This window comes from Dryobates pubescens, chromosome 12, assembly GCF_014839835.1.
Source record: "Dryobates pubescens isolate bDryPub1 chromosome 12, bDryPub1.pri, whole genome shotgun sequence".
NCBI classification, from domain to species: Eukaryota; Metazoa; Chordata; class Aves; order Piciformes; family Picidae; genus Dryobates; species Dryobates pubescens.
Window position 1 is genome coordinate 2,727,914 of NC_071623.1, and position 25,209 is coordinate 2,753,122.

At 43.1% G+C, this 25,209-nt stretch overlaps 1 protein-coding gene across 10 annotated transcripts in view; it reads right to left on the bottom strand.

Moving 5' to 3' along the window:
- The window catches only part of POU2F1 (POU class 2 homeobox 1), a 144,696-nt gene that overhangs the window by 103,390 nt on the left and 16,097 nt on the right, over nt 1–25,209 (bottom strand). The window contains exon 1 of one of the 10 annotated variants that reach the window (XM_054165943.1): nt 10,350–10,372. The exons of the other annotated variants lie outside the window; for them this stretch is intronic. The gene's annotated coding sequence lies outside the window, so the exon portion shown is untranslated. Of the gene's footprint in view, nt 1–10,349; nt 10,373–25,209 lie in introns of those variants that run through there. 10 annotated transcript variants of the gene reach the window in all.

The window sequence follows — 25,209 nt, forward strand, 5'->3', positions numbered from 1 at the left end:
TCTCTCCTCACAGGGCTGTGTTCCAAGCCCCTCACCAACTTTGTTGCCCTTCTCTGGACACGCTCCAGCAAGTCAACCTCCTTCCTAAACTGAGGGGCCCAGAACTGGACACAGTATTCGAGGTGTGGCCTAACCAGTGCAATGTACAGGGGCAGAATGACCTCCCTGCTCCTGCTGGCCACACTGTTCCCGATGCAGGCCAGGATGCCATTGGCCCTGCTGGCTGCCTGGGCACACTGCAGGCTCATGTTCAGCCTATCATCAACCTGCACCCCCAGGTCCCTCTCCATCTGGCTGCTCTCCAGCCACTCTGACCCCAGCCTGTAGCTCTGCATGGGGTTGTTGTGGCCAATGTGCAGAACCCGGCACTTGGATGTGTTCAATCTCCTGCCCTTGGACTCTGCCCATCTGTCCAGCCTGTCGAGGTCCCTCTGCAGAGCCTCTCTACCCTCCAGCAGATCAACTCCTGCCCCCAGCTTGGTGTCATCAGCAAATTTACTGATAATGGACTCAATGCCCTCATCCACATCATCAATAAAGATGTTAGAGAGCATGGGGCCCAGCACTGATCCCTGGGGCACACCACTAGTGACTGGCCGCCAGCTGGATTGCATACAACAGGACTACTCTTCCATCATGGATGCTAAGACCACAACCAGAAACCAGGATTGCAGTGCTTAATCTGCACAGAATTCAGCACAGCAGCTCCAAAGTGTAAAAGTCACCTGCAGAACTCTCCAGACCTCTCCAAGAATATCAGTAGTTACTTCAACACAGTATTACAATATATGCTTCTATAAATATACATACAATCTAGAAAAAAAAAATGCAAGGGAGATGTTCCCTAAATGTGAATCATGGAGAAAAGGGAAGTGTAAGTTACTTATATCTCTCCATGGAAAAGCTTAGGGTGGATGTTAGGAAGAAGTCCTTCACAGAAAGAGAGATTGGCCATTGGAATGTGCTGCCCAGGGAGGTGGTGGAGTCACCATCACTGGAGGTGTTTAAGAAGAGCCTGGATGAGGCACTTCGTGCCATGGTTTAGTTGATCAGATGGTGCTGGGTGATAGGTTAGGCTCGATGATCTCAGTATCACAGTGTAACTAAGGTTGGAAGACACCTCAAGGATCATCGAGTCCAACCTGTCTCCACAGACCTCATGACTAGACCATGGCACCAAGTGCCACATCCAGTCCCCTCTTGAACACCTCCCAGGACGGTGACTCCACCACCTCCCTGGGCAGCACATCCCAATGGCTAACAACTCTCCTGTGAAGAACTTTCTCCTCACCTCAAGCCGAAGCCTCCCCTGGCACAGCTTGAGACTGTGTCCCCTTGTTCTGGTGCTGGATGCCTGGGAGAAGATACCAACCCCTTCCTGGCCACAACCACCTTTCAGGTAGTTGTAGAGGGCAATGAGGTCACCCCTGAGCCTTCTCTTCTCCAGGCTAAACAATCCCAGCTCCCTCAGCCTCTCCTCACAGGGCTGTGCTCAAGGCCTCTCACCAGCCTTGTTGCCCTTCTCTGGACACGTTCAAGTGTCTCAATGTCCTTCTTAAACTGAGGGGCCCAGAACTGGACACAGGACTCAAGGTGTGGCCTAACCAATGCAGAGTACAGGGCACAATGACCTCCCTGCTCCTGCTGGCCACACTATTCCTAATGCAGGCCAGGATGCCATTGGCCCTCTTGGCCACCTGGGCACACTGCTGGCTCATGTTTAGGCAGCTGTCAATCAGCACCCCCAGGTCCCTCTCTGTTTGGCAGCTCTCAGCCACTCTGACCCCAGCCTGTAGCTCTGCATGGGGTTGTTGTGGCCAAAGTGAAGCACCTGGCACTTGGACTTGTTAAATGCCATGCCATCTCAAAGGTCTTTTCCAATCTGGTTAATTCTATTCTATTTACAGAAGTGTGCCACATCTAAAACCTTACCCTGAGACAGACATTCCTGAATTCTAACACTAAATACATATAAAAAACCCAACACAATAGACTCCTAGTTGGAAAATTAAGTATAGGCAAGGAGATACATACAGCAGGAATGATCCACCTTGGAGGAGTTTAGAACATGACAGTAGTCCCACGGTATCTGGAAAGGCTATTAAGTCACAATAAGCAGCAAAAAGAAGAGATGTAATCCAAGTATAATTTTCCTGGCTTTCTTTGCCACAATTGTTGTTTTCAGCAAGAAATTCTAGTGGAAGGGTCAATATTCCTAGAATATTGTAATACTGATCTACCAAGAAAGAAAAAAAACCCCACAAACCCATAATGCTATATAATGTATTACCTCTGGGCATAGGAAACCTGGTGTCAGACATCCCCATTTCTAACATATGGGTGAGTCATGAGAAAATCCACAAGAGATAATTGGGCACCAATTTGACCCTGAAGATACCTTTAATAAGGTAATTCCACAACAGGAGAGAAATACCATCCCTAAGTATCTTTCTAGACTTACCCTCAGTTTATTACCTGTAAAATCCCTTCCTGCCTCACAAGATACCGTGAGGAAAGACCACGAGGCTCTCAGATACTGCAGTTGCAGTGACAATGCTCTAAAACAGAGACATATGGCTTGATCCCAGTCCTAGAGCAGAGAAGATCAGCTAGAAATATTTCTGAATGCAAGATGAAGCTTTAATAATCTTTACATTCAGATGTGAAGCTTGCAAAAAAATGGAAGTGTGCTGAAACCAAAAAGGTGGTAAAACAAGCAAGAATAACCCTGGACTGTACCAGTAAGAATTGATTAGGGTGAGGAGAAAAAGAAAATAGTAGTAGAAATTTTTAGTATAGGAGCAGGGGTTGTTTCTCTTGTTGTTTGAGGCTTTTTTTATTGATTGTGTTTAGGTAGGGCTTTTTGGGAAGAAACAACTATGAATTGCACTTTAAAACGAAGTAAACAGTCTTCAGAATAGCCCTGGATTTCTTTAGATGCCCATAAACTGAACTGGGACAGCCAGCTCTCCATTGCTCCAACCTTTAGAGACCACCCAGACCTAGAATCCACAGCCAAGTACTGTTTGGCATCAGATAGTCAAGTTAGTAGAATTAAAAGCAGTAAATTTGCTGACAACACCAAGCTGGGGGCAGGAGGTGATCTGCTGGAGGGCAGAGAGGCTCTGCAGAGGGACCTCGACAGGCTGGGCAGATGGGCAGAGGCCAAGGGCAGGAGATTGAACACATCCAAGTGCCAGGTTCTGCACATTGGCCACAGCAACCCCAGGCAGTGCTACAGGCTGGGGTCAGAGTGGCTGGAGAGCAGCCAGGTGGAGAGGGACCTGGGGGTGCAGGTCGATGGTAGGCTGAACATGAGCCTGCAGTGTGCCCAGGCAGCCAAGAGGGCCAATGGCATCCTGGCCTGCATCAGGAACAGTGTGGCCAGCAGGAGCAGGGAGGTCATTCTGCCCCTGTACATTGCATTGGTTAGGCCACACCTCGAATACTGTGTCCAGTTCTGGGCCCCTCAGTTTAGGAAGGAGGTTGACTTGCTGGAACAAGTCCAGAGAAGGGCAACAAAGTTGGTGAGGGGCTTGGAACACAATGAGGAGAGACTGAGGGAGCTGGGGTTGCTTAGCCTGGAGAAGAGGAGACTCAGGGGTGACCTTATTGCTGTCTACAACTACCTGAAGGGAGGTTGTAGACAGGCGGATGCTGGTCTCTTCTCCCAGGCAGCCAGCACCAGAACAAGAGGACATAGTCTCAGGCTGTGCCAGGGAAGGTTTAGGCTGGATGTTAGGAAGAAGTTCTATACAGAGAGAGTGATTGCCCATTGGAATGGGCTGCCCAGGGAGGTGGTGGGGTCGCTGTCGCTGGGGGTGTTCAGGGCGAGGCTTGACAGGATGCTTGGTGCCATGGGTTAGTTGATTAGGTGGTGTTGGATGATAGGTTGGACACAATGATCTTGAAGGTCTCTTCCAACCTGGTTTATTCTATTCTAAAAGAACCCAAACTGACCAGAATAAATCAATATTAATTTGATCAGTTATGTTTAGGAGCTCCAGAACTGGTTGCCACCGTCACCATCTCAAACAATAAACATGTGTGGGATGAGAACAAGGAAAGGTTACTATAATGAAACAGTCTGAGCAAGCAGGAGAAGGAAAAAGAAAAGAAAAGAACCCCAAACATCAAGAAACCAACCAAAACCTCTGCCACAAACCCCACAACAGATCTGGGGGAAGAAGCCACCACTCCCATGACCAGTCAAGGAGATGAACCTGTTTTCATATTCCTGATGACTCTAGAAACAGACACATGGAAAACACTATTTGTTCTAATACAGGGGACAGTATGCAAACAAGGACCGAGCCTCCAGCACCTCAAGTTACAGTGTGCCAAACACCTGTGTTAAATAGCTGTGTGCTTGCCGCTGTACAAAATGATTCAGACTAGCTTTATCCTTTATAAAAGCAGTCCAAAAAGTGTTAGCCAGTCTTATTACATGGACAGTTACAGTATACCTTTCACAGTGGTTACCATGAGGTAATTTGTTTGTATGTGAAGCCCTGTCTTCTCTTTTCTAATGACCAGCTAAGATAAACCATAGTATCATGGCAAAACACAGAGGCAGCCCTTTCCTGCATCATTATAGCCTGAAACACTCACCAGCAAAGAAGGCTCTTTGCTGGTTGAATGGATTTTGCTACACCAACTTCTAATTAACCTTTTGGTTTGCCCTTAAAAAGGAAAACACCAAGTGTCAGTACACAAAACCCTCTTCCCAAGCCTGGTATGATCACAGGCTGGTAGGGGTTGGAAGGGACCTGAAAAGGATCATCTAGTCCAACCCCTCGCCAGAGCAGGATCTCCTACACCAGATCACACAGGAACTCATCCAAGTGGTCTTTGAGTATTTCCAGAAGAGAAGACTCCACAAGCCCCCAGACAGCCTGTTCCAGTGTTCTGTAGTGAAAAAAAAATTTCTCATGTTCGCATGGAACTTCCTACGCCTCAGCTTCCACCCATTGCCCCTTGTCCTGTCATGGGGCATCGCCAAGCAGAGCCTGGCTCCATCCTCCTGGCACCCACCCTTTACCTATCTATAAACATTAATGAGGTCACCCCCTAGTCTCCTCTACTCCAAACTAAAGAGCCCCAGCTCCCTCAGTCTCTCCTCATAAGGAAGATGTTCCACTCCCCTATAATTTTTGTGGCTCTCTGCTGGACTCTTCCAAGCACCTCCCTGTCCTTCTTAAAGTGAGGGGCCCAGAACTGGACACATCACAGTATCACAGTATAACCAAGGTTGGAAGAGACCCCAAGGATCAAGTCCAACCTGTCTTGATAGACCTCACGACTAGACCATGGCACCAAGTGCCACATCCAATCCCCTCTTGAACACCTCCAGGGACGGTGACTCCACCACCTCCCTGGGCAGCACATCCCAATGACAAATGACTCGCTCAATGAAGAACTTTTTCCTCACCTCAAGTCTAAACCTCCCCTGGTGCAGCTTGAGACTGTGTCCCCTTGTTCTGGTGCTGGTTGCCTGGGAGAAGAGACCAACCCCTTCCTGTCTACAACCACCTTTCAGGTAGCTGTAGAGGGCAACGAGGTCACCCCTGAGCCTTCTCTTCTCCAGGCTAAACAACCCCAGCTCCCTCAGCCTCTCCTCACAGGGCTGTGCTCAAGGCCTCTCCCCAGCCTTGCTGCCCTTCTCTGGACACCTTCAAGTGTCTCAATGTCCTTCTTAAACTGAGGGGCCCAGAACTGGACACAGGACTCAAGGTGTGGCCTAACCAATGCAGAGTCCAGGGGCACAATGACCTCCCTGCTCCTGCTGGCCACACTATTCCTAATACAGGCCAGAATTTGAGATGCATTTGAGATGCAGCCTCACCAGGGCAGAGAAGAGGGGGACAGAACCTCTCTTGACCTACTAACCACACCCTGCCAGTACACCCCAGAAGGGCACTGGCCTTCTTGGCCACAAGAGCACAATGCTCTTACTTAACACACAGCACAATGGTAATAAACTTGAAAAGTTGTACTTAGTTTTCAAAATCCAAGATGCAACACAATCTTTCTGTGAAAGTTTCCATTTTATGCTGCTGCCTGGGGGAAAAAAAAAAAAGGCTAAAAGAAAATACTAAAAGAAACAAAGAAATTAAATGTAAAAAGAATAATTTCCATATCATAACCTAAAGCAAGCCTGTGACAAAGGAGCCCACTCCAATGAAGAGAACTCTGAATGCTAGCTACAATTCAAAGGGCATGGAGTCTTGCTTACTGCTGTCTGCAAACCAAAGCAGAAAAAAGCAGCATACTGCATTTGTTTTAACTGAGTACATTTTACATTTTGTATGATGAGGAGGAGAGTAGTTAGACAGCTTCAAAGCTCTACTAGGAATCTAATAAGAAATATTAGCCCTTTGGGAAAGAGCAGATGATGTAATAGACCAATTATCCTGGACTGACCCCCTGAAAATCTCAAGACTACAATAACTAACCTAGCATTTCAGGGCTCCCTTAAGTAACCCTTTCTTAAATTACTAATGAACTGAAAATAAAAACAATCCTGAGAAATTTCTGGCAGCATCAGTGGAAAGGAAATAAATTCTGTTTTCACACTACAGGTAAAAGTTTTAGGTACAATAAACCCTTTTAATCAAAGCAGCAAATAATCTGTAGGTCTCAGTCACATAGAGAGACTTGGCACTCGTACTAAGGATCACTGAGGATACACAGACATGCAAGAGAACTGTGATCTTGCAGTTGTAGTGGCAAATTGTCTATCTTCACAAGACTTCTGCTCACAGTAAAAAAAAAATACAATTTTAAAAATCAAATCAAATCCAAACCCCTCTTTTATTCTCTTCCAGGGAGTTGCAGGAGTTTAGGTCAGAAAAGTGCCCTGGAGACTGGAGATACATTTAGTGACAGCACAGCCAACTGCTGCTAGCACCCTGTGACTTCACTGATGGCTCAGAAATGGGAGCTGCCATTTGAACAGTAGGCTCAATATCCTTCCTCCATTTCTACATTCCTCAATCAATTTGAGGGACTGTGTTGTCATAATGAAGGCAAGATCATGTTGCTGCTCTGACTTAATAGGAGTCTTCTTTTCTGGTGGGATGTTTCAGCCCTACCAGCTCAGAGGCAAATAGATTCACAGAATCAACCAACCAACCAGGTTGGAAGAGACCTCCAAGATCATCCAAGTCCAACCTATCACCCAGCCCTATCCAACAAACCAGACCATGGCACTAAGTGGCTCTTTTTAAACACCTCCAGTGATGGTGACTCCACCACCTCCCCGGGCAGCACATTCCAATGTCAAATCTCACTCTCAGTGAAGAACTTCCTAATGTCCAGCCTGAACCTCCCCTGGCAAGAGAAACCCTAAGGCAGTTGGAAATACTCTTCAGGTAAGCATCAGTGTGATGATAGTAACAGAGCTGGCAGAAGCATACACATGAAGGCAGGAAGAAGAGGCTCTCTCATGTACCACAATCTTGGTTAAGATTCATAAATTAACCAAAAAGTTTATGTGGGAATCTGCAGATCCACCAGTCCCATGCTGACAACCTTTCACAAGAGCAGACCCAGATGTATTTCAGCTGGTTTAAAGACTCCCATCACTGCATGTCATATTCAGTGCTGTTTGAAGCTAAGGGCTGAATGTCAGCTGAAAAGTGGTTTTGCAAGCACCAACGTGACGGTGCAAAAAACATTCTGAAGATATCACCACTTCTTTAAAATGTTCAGTTTATTTTAAGGGTAGCAATATCAGAGCTCTCCATTGTGAGGCTCCACCTCAAGGCACTAGGCACTATGGTTGAAAACTTACAGTTCCTACATAAGGAACACAGTTTTAAGCAATTAAAACTAAGCCTCTTGCAAATATATTCTTTCATTACTTGGTTCGAGAAGTCTTCAGTGGAAGCCACCCAGACTTCTGCTACATCACTGGTCTTTATACTAAATTACCAAATAAAGCTCAAAATTCAGTCCAACATCTGTTTTGTGCAGGCATACAACTGACAATTCACAGTGGTCTCTTCTGAGTGTACATTACACATTTCCTAAAGAAGAAAAGGTGAGGAAGAATCTAATCTGATCAAATTTAAAAGCTCACATCATCTACAAGAGGTTCGGGGGCAGGGTGGGGTAGAATCATTCTCCTATTAGCACTGGGAGGAATATTCAGAAGCTGCCACTCACTATTTACTGTGTAGGTAAAATACATTTTTATCTGATTTCCTACACATCTTTACAGAACTTCCAAGTAGCCTCAAAATCAATTGTTACTAAATCACACGATACAGCCCCACCTACCTCAGAAACTTTGCCTTTTACTCTACCCACCATGGAGACTTTCAGTCCAGGCTTGTCAGTGGTGGTATGTGCATTGCACTCAGCATACAGCACGACTTCCAACAAAAGCCCCCCTGTGCCAGTGATTGGTAGCTAACGCTCACCAACAGTTGCTGCAGCTAAACTGCAGATGTGGCAGCTGCATCTCCTCACCCATTATTCTACTTCCAGCAACTGCTGCAACCATCCTGGCACAGTTAAGACCTGCATTTGCTGCTCAGGACCAGGTGAAGATTTTCTCCCCCAGTCAGCTGAAGATGAGTCTGCTCAGTGAGCAAAACCATCCCAGAAGGCAGATGGGGATCAAGGGTTTGGCTGAGATGTCTGAGGCTGAGGAAGATGACTACACAGGTACAGCTTCATGACGGAGTGAGAGGACATAGGTTAAATGACAACAGGAGAGGCTACATGACAAATGGTGCATGGAAAGCAGGAGGGGGAAGACAGAACAACGGTTCATCTTCCATATTCTGGCAGGTTGTAGCTACTGCCATTAATCACAGCATCCACATCTACCACAAGCAGATGTACTACTGGTACCTACACAGTATTCTAGCAGAACACCTGAAGTTACAGATTTCATTTTAGACAGTCCATTCTTGCACAAAATATGGATCAAAACAAGCCAACACTGGGAAGTTCATTAAATGCCAGCATCACCTTCCTCCCCACACAGCAGGAAGCTAAGTAGGTCAGTTAGAAATGAATGGGGCAGAGAGTTTAAGTCCTTTGCAGAAAAGAGGGATGTATAAAACCTCGCTCACAGAGTGAAGAAAAATTTGACCAATTACAATCAATAACATTCCCTGTAAATTTTCTTATGCAACATGACCAACAGGGGATGGGGGTATGGTGTGAACAAACAAAAAGAGAGGGGAAGGGAAAAAAAGAAAAGGGAAAAAAAAGGGGGAGGGGGGGAAGGGGAGAGGATCAGACTTGCCATGAAAAGTCAGATTTCAAGGTGGATTTTCCTTGCCTTTTAATCTACAAAATAGAATGATAAAAGACATTGTTATTTCTTTAAGTAGACTTGTTGCCATTTTCTCTGGAACTACTATATGCATAACAGTACATGTTCATGAAAGCATACACTCCAGGAGGCAAGGTGGTAGCATTAAGAAGCAGTGCCAAAAATAAACATGAGGCGTCCTCTGTGTGTCGCTGCATATTTAGCTGTGCTACACAAGCTAAACAAACAAACAAAACGTTCCTATGCTTTACAATTTCCAGACAGGTTAGGCATGAATTGTGCTACCCCACATCAATTATTTCCACCTTTCAAGGCTGCCATAAAACCCAGTTCCCAGAATCTTGCCTTTTAAAATGTTTAGCAAACTTTGTCATGGAAGCCATAAAAAGTTTCATGGCAGCTTTACGTTTATGAGACAGCATTTTACTCTGGCTTCAGGTTTCTTTACATGCATGCATCCACTTCAGTGTTATTTTTAAACTTCTCTTCAGTAAGAAGAGCCCAACTGATTGCTTTTTCAACAGGTGCATACTACAGAGGTCCCATTTTAAACCTGTCTAGGGCTGGACCTTAGCTGTTACTTTGCACTACAACTCTGGAACAGGTAGCTGTCCAAAACAAAGAAAACCCAACGATCAAGTAGGCCTAAGAGAAGATTTCCATAGCTTTAAAGGCTTGTGACAGTTTTCCTCCTAACCCAAATTTAGCAGTAGTTCCTTGTTTAGTTCTGAAACAAACAGAAAGAAATTGTGAACCTCCCTGAAATAAGCAAGTGTAGCTTGGACACAGAGGCAACGTGTAGAGAAGAAAAGAAAACATCTGTATTTCCCTCCCATTCTCTTCCACCTGAAATAAATTCTTTGGCTGCAGTTTGTCTTCTTTTCTGGGAGCATTTACACAGTATCTAATACTATCCACCACCATGACTACCCCTGGGGCTTTTATGAGGGTGGGAACAATCAGTATAAGAATTACTAGGAACATCAAAGAGACAAAACACTCATAGAAGAGGGAAGAGGAAGAGAGTGTGAGGTAACGAGGGTCCTACTGTATTTACCTTATGTGCCAAGCATGTGGACAGCAATAAAAACCATGTAGGGAGCAATTTTGGTCAGAGAAAGAACACGGCAGCCTAATGGGAGGCCTTTGTTCTTCAAAAGGGTCTCCTTTTCCCCTTTTGTGCTTCACTTAATTCATGGCATCTGAGCTGCTCTTGAACTTGACAGACAGAAAGAGGGAGGGGGGAGAGATGGAGAAAGGGGGAGACAGACACAAAGAAAGAAGAAAGAAAAAAGGACTTCAAAGAGTTTTCCTTTGAAAATTCAGTTGTGCTGTATGCATTGCTGAAGGTTTTAGATTCAAAAAAAGGGCAGAAAACATTTCATATAATTTCATAGGGGGATAAAATTGTCCAATGCTCTTACTAAGAAAGCTGAGGAAAAGGAATAGAACAAAACCATTTTTTTTTACAATACATTTATCTGAGCTAAGGAATCTAAATAAAATAGTATTACTCCCCTGGGTGCTTCTTATTTATTTTCATGTTAAATTTTATCCTCAATGGATCCCAACACTTTTATCAAAATCTTATCTAAAGCATCTGGTTTCCAGTAGTCACCTGAAAGGCATACATTTTCCAGGCAGTCCCATTAACATTCCCAGCAGAGCAGTTCCTGCTCGGATGGCCAACAGCACGGGAGCCCAGCCAGCAGCACAGGAGCCCAGTGCCACCTGCAGGGACAGAGCTAGCACCCAGGCCCAACGCAAGGCCACCCTAGGCAAACCCTTAACAACAACAACAAAATCTCACAATGCTCTGAAAAATTCTTCGTGACTGCTTACAACGAGAATCAACACACAGCATTTGTTCCACATAGAAACTGGCTTGGTTATCCAAAGGGAAAAAAAAAAAGCATCAGGGTGCCTCTGAGACAGGCTCCCAAGTTCAGGTCCCTCTTTGCATTTCTTGGGCATGCTCCAACAGCTCGCTCACGGCAGTTAATATTGGCTCTAGTAATATATTCGGCTTTTCACCCTCTTTAAATATCCATGCCATGGGCAATATTCATATGAAATAATTCATAACTGCAGACTGCACTTTTCTCAAGCATCTTTTTTCTTCCTCCACTGGACCACCTCCTCCCCTCAACACCGCATTAACTACTTTACACATAATGTATAGATTCCTTTGTGGGTTTTTACCTGTGATGCATAGACTGAAAGTGTTTGTCGACAGAGCGCACAAGAAAACATCAGACTGCAAAGCACAGATTTGTGTGTCAATATCACAATACATTATTAATAATTGGTTGAAGTTAATTCAGTGGAGTATTTTTCATCTGGAAACTGTCCCTTATTGGCAATTAACCCATCTGCTTCCTGATTTGTGTATTCTGACTACACGAGCATCTATGTATAGGACATGATTTCTAGAGAGCAGAAAGCAACAGTGAAACCTGAATGCAACTTCACTGCTTGAACAATCAAGTAATGAAAAGAGCATTACCTACTTTGGAGACACGTCTTTCCTTCATCTGAACACAAAAGGCACCCAAAATTAAAATGTTTCCAGTAACTCCACAACTTCAAACACTTTTCTTCCTTCTTCCAATAGGGCTATAAAGTGCATTTGTTTTTAAGGATACGTATTTTAATCAGCTTTCAGAAGGTTAATTTTTATTTAGGAGTCCAAAGGAACAATTAGGCTATGGAAATAACACCAAATGTGTGCTTATAAGCTGACAAGCAAATAAGCCTCCAGCAGTTGCCCATGTAGCCCTTGCCATAGCAGAGTTTAGCTGTCATTACACTTTATAAAGCAGTTTCTGTCTCACATTGGCAGCATATTTATAACCTATTACTCTACATGGGAGACACTATGAAATAAACTCCTTAGAAATGTTTCCTCACCACAGCCTTGTTTTCTGTGATTTTGAACAGTGTTCTCTCAAGTAGTTCTGTTCAGTTTGTGGGTGCTTTGGTTGGTTGTTGTTTTGTTTTGATTTGGAAGAATTTCACTGAAGACATTTACAGAACCTGTACCTATTAATGTTAGCTTTGCAAGCTAGACTGAATGTATTTCAGATTGCAAAAGTGGAAAAAAATGGAAGCAAAGGGCTTAAACAGCAATTTAAGTAACTGAAGATAAAAATTCAATCTGTTTTGTGTATCAGAAGTGTCTCTGACTATTAATTAGATTTATAAAGCACTTTGAGTACTGACAGTACTGGAACACTTCAGATGTATTAATTACAGAAAATGTAAAACATTTGAGACCACTACTAACATAACTGTTGGTAAGAGAAGTTGAATACAAAGATCCTGTTGCCTCCTCTTGAAACTTGGTTGCCCCCCACAGTTGTTTATTACAAGGAAGTCAACTTTGCCACCCAAAAATCTCACACATACCTGCAGAGGACTGTGGTCATAAGTATCTTGTAATGATGGACAGCAGTTAAGCTTCTACTGAAGGCAAAGCAAATATACTAATGACTACAAAGAACTCTGGCTGTGAGAAATCTCACATGTTTAGCAACAAAACCAAACCATATAAAAGCATACTAAAATTACTTTTATTCTGCAATTTGACCACCTTAAATGTGTCATTCTGTGAGCACTGGCTTGTCTGCTAAGTTTTCATACACTACGTTTGACAGAAGCCTTTCTTACGTTACAGACATTTTTAAGCGTGGATTTATTTATGTTAACTTATCAATGCCTGTAACATGAGGTCATCTTAGTGTCATCTTCTCAGAGCAGGCCTAGGGTCCCTCTTGTTCCCTGACTCAGTTTCACAGCACTTGCCAAAATATTCTAAATACATCTGCTTTCCTATCAAATTGGTCAAAAATCAATCAAAAAGATGAGCAAGTTAATCAGGTAATTGGAAACAAAGATGTACCACTACTTAAGAAACAGAAGATTAATTCTTTGCTGCAGTAAGAGATTCAATTTGTACAAAAGCTTTCTTCTGACTAAAGCCTAAGCTCCCACAACCAGTTTCTGACAATTCTCAGACGAAAGAAAGACGAAAACCCGGCTTCATGCAGCAAAACATTTCAAGTATATGGACAGAAAATACCAAATACTAGACAACCAACACCCATCATGATGGTATTGACTGACAAGAGAGTCAAATCACTCCTTCAGTAAACTGATCCTGGATCATTTTATCACATACATATTGGAGGACAAGGTGCCAAGCACAGCTTCTGAAAAGACGCTTCTGAAGCGCAGTTATCACTTAATATTTGGGGCAACAAGTGGGAAGTCCAGTCATACACCATACTCAGAATCAGCCATCAAGAAATATTTCATAAAGCAACCCAAATAAAATACACTGCATTAATCCAGCACACAGATCACAAAAGAGAAAGTCATTCATCATGACACTGACTAGAGGCAGCAGTTGTATTATTTTAAAACCATAAAGAAATCTCATCTGCTTATTTTGTTAGTGCAGCTCCCAGGCATATGCTCACTTAGCTTTCAGACAGGGAATATGTATATTGTATAAATAGCTTTCATAGTCTTCCTTCTCCTGTAATGTGTGCAGCAATCATCTGTCTACTTAGAGGCTTTTTATTCTTTAAGTCACTATGTAGATTGTGTGTTCTATCTTAAACTACTTACTTCCCTTATTTGTGCATGTCCACTGGGAATACTTGAGCAAATGTCTCCAGAAATGTTGTCATGCTACCCAAACCTGGTAACTGCTCAGACTTTATTTTACTTTAAGATCCATCAGATTTTAGGACTGTACTAGACCCACAATAGGAAGTTAACAACAACAACAAAAAAATCTACCAGAAATAATTCCTCCACGTTCTCATCCTCTTTTTACTGTTATAAAGTTCTTTCCTAATCAAGTCACAGTGCCAAAAGGATGAATGAACACTAACTCTAGGCTTCCTACTGATGCCTGTAGAAAAAAACCAAAAGTAGAAAAATCAAACCAGAACTGCAAGCCACTGGGCAACATACTACTTCATTCCAAAGATACTTTACCAACATCAGGAAGAACCTCAAGCAAACCAGAAACAGAACTGTTCTAAACGGAAGTAAATATGGGCTATGGTGCAACGTTCTTGACTTTCCATCCTCTCCCCATGTCTGCACACTCCACATTATCATTGCTGGAACGAGTCCAGAGAAGAGCAACAAAGTTGGTGAGGGGTTTGGAACATAAGCCCTACGAGGAGAGGCTGAGGGAGCTGGGGTTGCTTAGCCTGGAGAAGAGGAGACTCAGGGGTGACCTTATTACTCTCTACAACTACCCGAAGGGAGGTTGTAGACAGACGGATGTTGGTCTCTTCTCCCAGGCAAGCAGTACCAGAACAAGAGGACACAGTCTCAGGCTGCGCCAGGGGAGATTCAGGCTGGATGTTAGAAAAAAGTTCTATACAGAAAGAGTGATTGCACATTGGAATGGGCTGCCTGGGGAGGTGGTGGAGTCGCCATCCCTGGAGGTTTTTAGGAGAAGACTTGACGGGGTACTTGGTGCTGTGGGTTAGTTGCTTGGGCGGTGTTGGATTGGTTGATGGGTTGGACGCGATGATCTTGAAGGTCTCTTCCAACCTGGTTTATTCTATGTATTCTATTCTATGTATCACTGTATCTGCCTAGCAAGTGGCAGCAAAAAGCAGTCTGAAAGAAGCCTGAATAGCAGCAGAGAGTAGCAGCACAAATAAAAGGAACACTGGATGAGCATGGAAACATTAGATCCTCCCCAGTCAGCAGTAACCCATGCTTGTGTCTAAGGGGAGGGGGGGGCAGGGAAATTCACCACAGAACTAAGGGCATCATACTGGTGCCACACAGTTCACCAAAACAGATGATGTGAAGGGACAAGATTTCCCCAAAGATCAAATGCTCTCATTCCTTCCCTCTGTCAGATACTTGGGGACTGACATTGGGGAATGGGTTCCCTTAGCCGATGTGGAGGAAAACCAACCCTGGAAAGAGGGTTGAGGGTTTCCACTCAATCAGAAAATGAAGCCAGCTATATTTTAATTGCTCAGTTACAAAATTAACCATTCAGGGAGGAAAGCTATCAAAACTAACAGCCAAAAGCAATAGGATATCCCTTCATCAGGGGCCAAAGATCAGATAAAACTAACGTAAAATTGGAATAGAAGTAAGATTTTTGCAGGATTTCGAAGCCACTGTGCTTATAGGAGTCACAGTATAGATAAAACCTATGCTCAAAAAACAAGGCCACCAAAGCAGGGAAATAAAAAATGCACATGTTCATTAAATTCCAAAATACAAACCCCTCAGCTTGCCTGGTACAAGATGCTGTAACACGACAAATGCTATCACTGCTTACCTCTGGTACCCCTAGGTATTTATATACATCCCCAGAGTCAAACTGAGTTTATCTGAGAGATGGCACACACCCATCCTTCCCACCCACACTCACAGGAGTTTTATTAAGCAGTCCATTCCGTGGAGGCAGATTCTGAAACTATGCTCTGCCCTGTTTTGCATTTCACAGCATCACAGAATCACTAAGGTTGGAAGAGACCTCAAAGACCATCGAGTCCAACCTGTCACCACAGACCCCATGACCAGACCATGGCACCAAGTGCCACGTCCAATCCCCTCTTGAACACCTCCAGGGATGGGGACTCCACCACCTCCCTGGGCAGCACATCCCAATGGCCAATTACTCTTTCTGGGAAGAACTTTCTCCTCACCTCCAGCCTAAACTTCCCCTGGCACAGCTTGAGACTGTGTCCTCTTGTTCTGGTGCTGGTTGCCTGGGAGAAGAGACCAACCCCTTCCTGGCTACAACCACCTTTCAGGTAGTGGTAGAGAGCAATGAGGTCACCCCTGAGCCTCCTCTTCTCCAGGCTAAACAACCCCAGCTCCCTCAGCCTCTCCTCACAGGGCTGTGCTCAAGGCCTCTCCCCAGCCTTGTTGCCCTTCTCTGGACACCTTCAAGTGTCTCGATGTCCTTCCTAAACTGAGGGGACCAGAACTGGACACAGGACTCAAGGTGTGGCCTAACCAATGCAGAGTCCAGGGGCACAATGACCTCCCTGTTCCTTCTGGCCACACTATTCCTAATACAGGCCAGGATGCCATTGGCCCTCTTGGCCACCTGGGCACACTGCTGGCTCATGTTTAGGCAGGTGTCAGTCAGCACCCCCAGGTCCCTCTCTGTTTGGCAGCTCTCCAGCCACTCTGACCCCAGCCTGTAGCTCTGCATGGGGTTGCTGTGGCCAAAGTGCAGCACCTGGCACTTGGACTTGTTGAATGCCATCCCGTTGGACTCTGCCCATCTGTCCACTTGGTTGAGGTCCCTCTGCAGAGCCTTTCTGCCCTCTAACTGACCAACATCTGCTCCCAACTTGGTGTCATCTGCAAATTTGTTGATGACTGACTCAGTCCCCTCATCCAGATCATCAATGAAGATGTTAAAGAGCATGGGGCCCAGCACTGATCCCTGGGGGACGCCACTGGTGCCTGGCCACCAGCTGGATGTGGCACCATTTGAACAGAAGCTTATTTAGGTAGGCCTGCTCTACCTGCTTCCATTTTCTGGCACTTCACTAATTAGAAAGTCCACATCACTGCATGAGATTCTGCAGCAGTATTAAGCCAGTTCACAAGTCAATACAAAAACAGTGTGGTGAAACAAGTGGTCAATGGCTATTCCTATCTTTGCAACTTTTTCCAGAAGGCAAAAATGTCTCCTAATTAAATTTTGCCTAAGCAGCTCATCTTTTATTATCCCAAGACAGACTTGCTACTTAGGAAGCAGAAGTACACCAGTTGCACTCTCAGTTCTCAATAAGACAACAGTGCCACCCACCTCCAACTTTGTGAGCTGTAGGCCCTTCCCTCCCCCCTTTTTTTTTTGCCTCTTCATCCTTCCCTCACAGCAGCTGCTGCTGCTGCTGTTTGAAAAGGAGAGGCTATTGTTTGAGTGGTAGGAGACACACTACTGCTTACACAGATACAGGATTAGGTATCACTTCTGTACCCCAAATAACATAAGGTTTGGTCCACAGAGAGTACAATTTGAGAAGTATTCTCAAAGCCTGCTGAGGAGTTTACATAAGCTTCCAAAGTCTGTTAAGGCAGAAACCCAAGGAATCTTAGCCCAAAGAGTCAAAATGAGCTTATGAAAGAGTAGAAGAGTAGCATTGAGACCTATGGTTTTGATGTCACCCAACAGCTTCAGTTAAATGTTGCTATAAAAGGTATTGTTTTATCACATCTTGATTTTTTTATTTATTTACTGGAAGAACACCATCTCCCTGATACCTCCTTTAAAATGATTCCAGCAGAAGAGTGCACAACTTGTCCTGGCACACACAACTTCAATGGCAACTAAAAGCACCCTCGATGCTTATTTTGAGAGGAAGCTCCAGTAACTTCCCTCACAGCTCTGTGTACTGATGGGTGCTTAAACAAAGACCAACTCATCTGCTCTCTATTTATTCCATCCTATTTTACTGTTCTGAAACGGCAGTAACAAACATTTGACATCACCTGCATTTCAGTGGCAACTGATGAAGACACCACAAGTACGTAATTATTGCTTCATAAAAGCCACAAGTCCTGCCAGGCAGTTTACAAATGCCACCTGGGAAGAGCATTCCTTAGATCCTCCTGACAACTGCCTGCTTTTTGCAATGCACTCTTGGCGACTCCTCACTTAGCTGTCCCCATGTATTAATAACTAATACGAGTTAATAACAAAGGATGCTCTTAAGAGTATTCACTATTGATTAGGTCAGAAAAGCATACTAATACAATAGCTTTTCTATCTGTATGGCATTTCTTTTTCAGGAATCCCAGCCAAAAGCTTTCTTGGTAGCTCCATTCTTCTATTCTTACTAATTCTAAAGAATTCAAAACGATTGCTGTAATTAGTGCTGGATTACTCCATATGTGATCTTTAAGTGTTGGTGAGCTACAGACTACCCAACAGAACTACCCAAAGCTAATCCAATAGCACAATGCAGATATTTGACAGCAATCAGAAGACCAAAGCCTGAACCTTCAGTGTGATACAAACCAAATACTGCAAAGGATTATTGTATCTTGAGTAACACTCTGTGAAAACTAAAAATTGATTATTGACTACCATATAGCAGACTGGGGATTCAGAGGAACACAAACACCAAATCTAAAGACTGAAGTCAAGATGCCTGCTATTTCTTGGGCAGGATGAGTAAACAAACATGACTGTGTATTGAGCCACATCTTGTCAGAAGTTATCTTTTCATCAGTGGCACAGCATTAGGGATTACTTAAGCAATATTTAATTGACATTGACACATCAGAGGAAGAAGGGGAAAATTATCTTTTACAGTACATTTGTTCAACAGATTTTTATCTAATGATTGCAAAATACATCCCAAAAATTAGAACGTCAAGCACCCAACAAGGCACAAAAGGTTTTGATTATTCGGGGTTGGGTCTTCTTTGCCTTTTTGTTTTGTGGGGATTTTGCCTGAAAGCAAAATCAAGTCAAAACCATTTGAGAAACTGAGGAACAAACAAGCTAGGAAACTTGCCAAACATACCTTTTGTGTGCAGCACAAGCCAGCGAAAACCTCCGACGTTCTAACCTCAGTTCTCTGAATTTTACTCACATTAACAGATTTAAAAGCAGCATATGAATATTTTACTTGGTAATCAACCCCTACTTTAAGGACTTCATTTCAATTTGTTTTGCTTTGCCAAACCAATGTTGTAAATAATTTCTTTTAATACATATTCTGCATCTTATTTCCCTGCTCCACAGCTAGCAGCGTGGTATGTATCCCGTTGAACTGGTTTTCATATTTCCCATCTCACTCACAATATCCAAAACCTTAACTAGGCAAGTGCATTATGTATATGAAATACCTTTAGCTGAATACACACACAGAGTAAATGCATGCAACCTTAATGTAGAGAAGAAACAGCAATACCTCAGGGCAGAATTTTGTTGAAGGGAAAGGTGGGGGGGAAATCTGCTAATACTTATAAAACAAACCCCCTCAAGGAATTTCAGCTGAGACAAAAGAATCCCTAAACAACAATAAAATAAAGATTTGGTGGTAATGGCCAGATGCCAAGAATTGCAGTGCTCCTGCAATAGGCAGTGCCTCTCTGTTGTTGACTCCAAGATCAAAGCTCAAGGACCTGGAAGCCTGACTTGGAAAGCAGAAAGACAATAGCAAGACTTCTTGGTTTATTATGCCCTTTTGTGAAAGCCTGGATTTCTCAGCTTTTGGTACACTCTACAAGCACACCAAACCTCAGATTTGGAAAAGGTAACATCTAGCCTCTTTTTATGGCTAGTATTGTTGCACAGTACCACAAAGGAATCTTGAACTACTCCTATTTATCCCCATAGCCTTTATGTTTTCATTCACATAGATCTCCAAAGTTTCCCCACAATCCTGATGAATCCTGATGAACAGACACGCCGTGCCCAAAAGCTGCATGCATAAATAAGTTTTTAGCTGAATAAATAATAGCATTCCTAGACCTCTCAGTGACTCATTACCTAACAAAAAAAAATTAATAATAATTAAAACAAAAGTCTCCTAGCAGCAGCACCATACCCCAGGGATGTCCTAGTACACCCCATTAAAGCCTGCAAAATCAAGTTACTCCAAATTGGATAGAAGTATCCTGTAGATGGAAATAAGCTCTCCTGGTACTTCTTTAAAGGAAATACATTTCAAGCAAGTAACTTATCCAGGTATTCTGATCTAGCACAGTTCAACTCTCTTCAAGATCATAGGGGAAAGAGTCAATGGCTTCTATGACCGGTGAGCAAGGTCAGGAGCCCCTCAGATGCAAAGTTTTTCATCTACGATCACGCAAGCCTGGATGATTAAGGACTTTCTCATTTCTGTCTTGTGGGTTTGGGGAAGGAGCAAAAGGGGAAAGAAGAATTTACTGACACTCCTGGCAGAAATATTTTCACTGAAAAAAAATATCCCACAAGAAAATATTTAAATGTGATCAACACTACTCCAACACCCTTCAATTGCTGAAACAATAATTGAAGCATTTTAGTCACAGGGTGGCCCGGAGTACTCCTGTGCAGGCACTACTCTGTCCTAAGCACCCTGCAACCACTTGGCATGGCTTTACCTTTGCATTCAGTTTACTTGGGCTTCACAGGAAAATAAGAATAAAATTGTTAACATCCCTCTAAAAAGATCATTAAAATCAATTAACCAAACACAAGGTGAGACATGAAGGCGGTGGGGAAAAGAACAAAACTCAACAGAATTAGAGGCTCTGTCAACCAACCAGTTTGCATCTCAAGAGGACAAACCTCAGAGTAAAGTCATCAAAAGAGGAATTATATTTCTACAATAAAGAGGAGTGAACATGAGAGAGAAAAATGGGAGGAAAGTTGTCCCAGGTTTCACTCAAAGGGAAGAAAACCCAAACATCTCTATTCTTTCTCTTCTGGAAAGCCATCAAGAATAAAATACTCCAGCTGTTAATTTTAAGATGGCTTTGCTTTCTTTTTGTATCTCAGAAAGTGATTGCAAACCAGTGCTTACAGTTCCCTCAGAAAATTCTGATCACACAACTAAAAGCAGTGACACCTGGATGAACTGAACTGCTTGCCAGTGTTACAGCAGGAAGAAAAGAGGAGGAGAATTCATCAGTTGCACTACTGAATATGAGTTCATTTCTAGAGAAAAAATGCGCATCTTATTGAATGAAAGCAATATGAAAGGCAAAAGGCTCTGCAGCAGCACATCATACTAGCCTTCAAACAGCCAAGCATTCAGGAGATCTTTTGCAAATATAAAAAGACTGTGAATCCAATGCATCAAGCAAAGGTTTTGCTATCAGACATCCATGTTCTCTACAAAGTCTGTATGCTTTTCCCCATTGTAGACACCACAGCAATTAAAATACAAACTTATCAGATGAGCTCAAGCAGTCGAGCTGTGTATTCCCCTAAATTTTGGGGTGAATCTGGATCAAAGAACAAAGCTATTCTAATATATGTACATTTAGTAAAACATGATGGTAAAGGAAAATCCTTCACTTTGAAAAAGATACCACACACACAATGCTCTACTTGCTCTCAGAGCTGAAATCACCCCTAGAAACTCAGGGAACTTCCTGGGTTCTGAGAGGATCACAAACACTATCCTGCAAGGGCTGTGGACAGCTCTTTTTTAAACACTTCCAAAATATTTTCCTCCTCTGAAGAAATATCAACCTTCTATCTTTATTATTCCCACCCTATAATTAATTGTTGCTGTCTACACACAAAAGTGTTTATGGTCGCTTTTTTCCCTACTCAGCTGGTGCTAGCTGAGAAGCAGAAGCTAACACAATCACCCATTTGGAGAGCCAGATGAAATGCCAATCTTTGCCTAATATCATGAGAATGCATTACGTGAACACCGCACTGAATCGGACTGCTCTGCAATTACAGGTATTACCGGATAACTGAGTGACAAAAGAGTGGCTTTACTTCAGCAATACTTGGAATTACAACCAGGCCAGTGTGTCCATCTCCTACACCACAGATAGAGATGTGTTCACCCACATGGTGTACTATTTACAAAGAATAAAGAATATGTGGAGTGTTCTTTTGCTACAGAGTTCTTCTTTTACAGATATACCCTTCTCCAAACACTTTTTGATGCCTTATTTCCCTCCCTTCGTGCTTCGTCTCCCTTCCCCCCAAATCCTTCCTCCATCACAGCACTGAAACAGAGGTAAACATGTCTGCATTTGGTAAACAAGGACAGAATCTTAGAATACATAGAATAAACCAGGTTGGAAGAGACCTTCAAGATCATCACGTCCAACCCATCAACCAATCCAACACCACCCAAACAACTAACCCACAGCACCAAGCACCCCATCAAGTCTTCTCCTGAAAACCTCCAGTGATGGTGATTCCACCACCTCCCCAGGCAGCCCATTCCAATGGCCAATCACTCTTTCTGTATAGAACTTTTTCCTAACATCCAGCCTGAACTTCCCCTGGCGCAGCCTGAGACTGTGTCCTCTAGTTCTGGTACTGGCCGCCTGGGAGAAGAGACCAACATCCGTCTGTCTACAACCTCCCTTCAGGTAGTTGTAGAGAGTAATAAGGTCACCCCTGAGTCTCCTCTTCTCCAGGCTAAAGAAGAAGACACCCAAAAAAAGGCATAAAAATATCTCCTTTTCAAAAAGTCACCCAAACCCAAAATTATCTCGAGAAAGCAAAATGAGAAACCAGTAAGTTTAACCATAAAGCTGTTTTCTTACTGGAAGTAACCTTTCCTCCTCTCCATTTACTAAAGAGGCAGCCCACACTGCTGCAAATGCAGTGTTTTAAACACTGGATTGCTTGTCACTAAATGGGGCCTTCTTATGCAAAGCTATAGCCAGTGATTTTCACCTACAATAATATAGAACATAGACTAGTATTCCAATGTTCATTAATGCTTACTATGCATGTTAATCTGGATATGAAACAAAGAGCACTGCTTTATGCCTGCTACTTGGGATGAAAGTCAAACTTGACCACTTGAGTCACCACCTAACACTGTAGCAGGAACCTCAGCAGATAAGTCTCAGCAGGTTCAAATAAGGGATACATTCACAACACCCTTTGGGGGGTAAGTGTATCTATTTATGCTATTTATGTTTATTTCATTTATACAGACAACTTTATCAAACTTTTTCCTGTTTGGGGCAAGTTCTTTATCAAGGAACTGCTGAAAAATAATCTTCAGTTTTTAAAGGCAATATGGTGTATTTCTAGATTTCTGTGTGGAAGGCAATGTTTCACTACTAAAGCAGATACAGTAATTTCCCAAACTGATTATTCGATGCCTGTAATTTAATGGTCACTGCTGAAATATGATTCACTCTATTGATTCATTTTAGTATCAGTTCATTTAACACCAATATAGCAAGTAGAAGAAACAATAGTTGAGATCACCATAAAAACACCCTCAAGTAGCACAGATGCTGACAGTTAATAGTGAGTGGAAAAGTTATGGATTTAAGTCCAACCAGGGTATCACCTCTGATGATTAAACTCAAAGAATGTCAGAGAATGCTCTGGCAGTAATACATAAAACGAGGAAGCATCAATTTTTTTTGCTTTCCCAACAAGAGGTGAAAAAAGGCATTTTTATTGTCATAGCACTTCCAGCAAGTTGATATTAAAAAGGAGATTTCATGCCAAAGTTGGCTGCTTAATCAGATAAAGAAGGCTTTCCTATTTCCCATTGTATAGATCAAGTTGGCTACAGGAGCCACACAGAGCTTTGAGCAGCACATTTTTCTGAGAGGGCTGTATCGTTTGATCATAGCAAAGCACAAGGACTGCTGGGTAATCTGCATCAGAGCTGCAGAAAAAGGGAGCCAGGCAGCCTGCTGAGGCCAAGATAACCATGTCACTCCAGCATCCCACATCACTCCCAATCATGGATGCTGGGGGGGGAGGTAAATCACCATCTCCATTTACAAATTTGTCATAAAGGTTTTCATGTGGCTCCCACTTAATGCAAACAACTTCAATATATGCTTGCTAAGCACAGCACCCCATACTGACAAAAATCCTCCTGATTACTTTCAAAACATTACATTTCAAATACTTTTTGAAAGGATAGATGCCATTTTCTAACACAGGTCTTTGCAAGACACACAGCAATTTTATGAAGCCAGTAAAACTCTGCCCTCTAAACCCAGCATTTTTGTTAGAGGACAGGCCACATATAAAAAGGTTCTCTACCTGTGATGCTGTTCATAGCTTGCCCCCATAGACTGGAAGCAGGAAATGATTGGTGAGCTAGGTCACCTGATATTCAGAGTGATGACAAATGACTGATACATTGCTAGGTCAGAAGGGACCGGTGAACAGGACCAAGTTTAGAACCTCAGCTTTTCACTAGGTACCATCCCTGAAACACTTCCCTGGCAGTTCAAGACTCCTAACTTTTCACTACTGTAGAGACCTACAGTGGCAAGCAGCCCATCAAGCCTCTACTGTTAAGTGCTATCTCATGTGATCAGATTCTGAGCCAAATCTCATTCTGGTAGGCACTGCAAAGTGACCCATCCAAGTACTTCAACTCTTTTTCACCGAAACCCTGCTGAAGCCACTGACATGGAGAAAGTGCCTTCAAAGCTGCAGCCAAAAAAGTACCAGAAAGCCACTGTTAGTCTTAGTCCACGAAACAAATACAACCCCAAGTCACTACCTGCCACTGAAATGTAAGCTAATTACTTTGCTGTACTTCAACCAATCCTGTCGTTCTCTTACGCACCACCAGTATCAGTAATAACTGCTAAGACAGCTTCTAGTCCTTCTGTGCAAACAAAGCATGTAGAAGCCTGTAATGTGAACTAGCCACTAATGTACTGCCTTGGTTATAGGCTATATTTTAAAGCAGAAGCAACAGCATTAACTGAGGCAATTCCAATTAGCTTATTTATTTTCTGAGTCCCAGGGAGCAAGGACATAATTGTCGCTCATGGAAGAGCTTGGAGTGGAATAAAAGTTTAAAGTGCTTCATTTAATAATTCTAAAAGACAGCTGGTGAAGGAGGTGGTGGGGGGGGGTTGTGGCTGCTTATCTCCCATGCCATCATCCCATTCTCTTCAGTGTTAACTTCAAAGAAACTGCAGCAGGGTCCTTTCTGATCTATGTACTGCTGATAGGCTGCATGTCCATCCATTAATAAAAGAGCAAGGGACTGACACAGCAAAATTTCTTTGCTTTTTCTTTTCATTTTCACTCACTGAACGTTTGTAGAGGTAATCACTTGTTCTAAGCATTCCAAAAACCTTCTGCACTCTCCTTTCACTTCTTCAGAAGAATTTTCATTGCCAAGACACCTGCAGTCCAAAGCTTCAAATTCCATAAATACTCAGTCTGGTATTAACTGCCATAATACTATTTCTAAATGCAGCAATTGTCCATA